Raw genomic sequence first — 2,891 nt, 5'->3', positions numbered from 1 at the left:
AAAGAGCCCATCAGAGCGACTTTATGACATTGGCAGGTGGAAAAATTGAGGTGCAGAAAGATAGAGAGGCTTGCACAGATGCGAATTTGGAGCTTGAGATTAGACTATTTTATTCCCAGGCAACAGATGGAATAATTGAGGCCCAAGAGCAATGGTGTCACTCTGGAGACTGAGGTGCGTCTGACACAGGCCATGGTATTTGCAGTCAACAGGCAAACAAGGACTCGTTCCTGAGCAACAGCGGACTTAGGCCTACATCAGTGTGGTTGTTGGGGGTGTTCCAGTTTTAGAGTTGTTTGTGCCACTTGTCAGTTTATTCACTTTCTTCCCGGTGAGCACAGGGGAAACCCTCCACTCCCAGTTTGAAACACTGGGGCGACTTTCCTTAAGTCAGCCTCTATTATGTCACCCTCTGGCTTTCCTCACCCACTCCTATTGGGTGGATAAGGAGTTATACTTAATAATAATGTAGCTTCGTAAACTCAAAGGAGTCCAAAGTTCTCAATGAATTCCAGAAAGGTGGGGCTCTTTCATACCTGTAGCCGGGGCTATGCCTGAGACTCAGGAGCTCCACTGGAGCTGTTCTTTTTTGCCTCTTGCTGGTGACCTCAGACAAGTCCCTTCCCTTCTATGGGCTTCAGAATCTAAGCAGGGAGATAAATGTATTGGGCCACCTAATGCACTTGCTGCAGAAGGTCAAGGATTGCAGCCTTCAATATGGATTGAGGCTCAATGTCAAGAAGACAAAGATTTCTCACCACTGGACCAATTGGCAGCATCAGGATGAATGGTGAAGAGATTGAGATTGTTCAGAGCTTTAGTTTGCTTGGCTCCACAGTCAACACTCTTGGCATCAGCAGCCAGGAAATTAAAAGACATATTGTGATGGGAAAGTCTGTTGTTAGGGACCTCTCCAAAGTACTAAAGAGCAATGGTGTCACTCTGGAGACTGAGGTGCGTCGGACACAGGCCATGGTATTTGCAGTCACTTGCTATGAATCACAGAGCTGGACAATTATTAGGGAGGACAGAAGGAGAATTGATGCCTTTGAGCTGTGGTGTTGGAGAAGATTATTGAATATATCATGAACTGCTAAGAAAACAAACAGGTTCATCCTAGAGAGGGTTAAACCAGGATACTCCTTGGAAGCAATGATTCTGAAGCTTTGTCTGACATACTTTGGACATGTTTCAAGCTGGGACCAGTCCTTGGAGAGGGACGTCATGCTTTGGAGGGCGGAGGGACAGCGCATGAGAGGAAGACCCTCTATGAGATGGATTGAATCAGTGACTGGGATAATTGGGTAGGTGTGTCGGAGACAATGAGATTGGCACAGGACAGAGCAGAGTTTAGGGCTGTTGTACATAGATAGGGTCGCTATGAGTCACAGGCAACTCGAAGACACATAACAACAACAACAACAACAACAATGCTCAGGAGGCCTGTCCATCCTCAATGGTCTAGACTCCCCAGTCAACCTACATAGTTCTGGCTCCTGGTGACCCTCCCTGGCCTTCTGGGGCTGCAGATCTTCATGGGAAGTGATCATCTTTTTGTCTCATCTTTAGCTTGATGAATTTGATCTCTCAACCTTACAGTATGCAGTCAAACATGAAACATACTATGCTATCATATTGAAGGGCTCCTTCAACCTATAATGTTGTTGCTATATGCTGTCAAGTCAGAACCATCTCACAGCTGACCCTCCAGTGAGTTTTCAGAAGCTGTAAATCACACAGGAGGAGAGTACTTGTCCTTTTTCTCACAGAGAAACTGGTGGATTCAAACCACATGCCTTTGTGTTGGCAGTACAACTCCTTACCACTAGGCCACTGGAGCCACCTCAACCTATAATGTTGTTAAGTGCCATTGAGTTGAGTATGACTCATAGAAACCCTATGAACAACAGGTCAGAACCCTGTCCTATCCTGTACCATCTTCACAATCTCAGACATAATCAAACCATTGCTACAATCACTGTGTCAACCCATCTCATTGAGGGTCTTCCTCGCCTTCGCTGACCACCTTTCCAGACATGATGTCCCTCTCCAAGGAATAACGTCTCCTAACAACATGCCCAAAATATGTGAAGTGGCTCTTTATCATCTTTGCTTCCAAAAAGTTCATTTCCTCATCCCATAGATTGGGAAACTGAGGCCCAGGGAGGGACAGGGTCATATTCAAGGTCACTCAGCATGTTCACAGGCAGCTGCCTCTTTTCTAGGCTCCTGTCTCCTGACCTGTCTCTGTACACGCCTTTCAGAGGGGCCAATTGCCCCCAACCCAGCTCCCCCTCAACCCAGTTTGTCAGGTGCCCTTGGTGCCAGGTCTGGGAGCCACAGCTGGGGGTCCTTGGTATGTTGTGAAGACATCTCAGTCCTTTCCCCCTCATTTCCAATGAGGTTATCTCAGTGTTTTCATGATAAAGATACTTTTCCAGGGATCATAATCTGGTCACCAAGCAAGGGCTAGAGCACCAGAGGCCAGGATAAGAAAGTTTCCATGGACCCTGGGCAAATGTGTGTATGCGCGCGTGTGCATGTACACCACCCCCCTGATGGCACCCCCCCCACACACACACACCTTTGTGGACAAGCCCTCCTGGAAGCTGCAGTTGTGACAGTGCAGTCACACAGTAAGCCATGCACATATATGCACAGAAACGCTGCAAGGAGAAGCCTCTGTCCATGTCCCCCTCTCTGGACCCATTCGTCTCTGCATAAGTCTTTTGGGAATTCCAGCCAATGCCTAGATCTATTCCCCCTTGTCCTCCTCATGTAGACGCACACAGAGGCCCCCAGAGAGAGTTAACACACAGGCAGATACATAAAGGTTGTGAAGTCAGTCTTTGTGTGTACAAGTCTATACAGCCCTAAGGAGGTGACCATTA

Source organism: Elephantulus edwardii, unplaced genomic scaffold (assembly GCF_000299155.1).
Source record: "Elephantulus edwardii isolate Elephantulus edwardi_28Jun2011 unplaced genomic scaffold, EleEdw1.0 scaffold00028, whole genome shotgun sequence".
In the NCBI taxonomy this organism is placed as follows: domain Eukaryota; kingdom Metazoa; phylum Chordata; class Mammalia; order Macroscelidea; family Macroscelididae; genus Elephantulus; species Elephantulus edwardii.
This window is presented reverse-complemented; position numbering follows the sequence as displayed.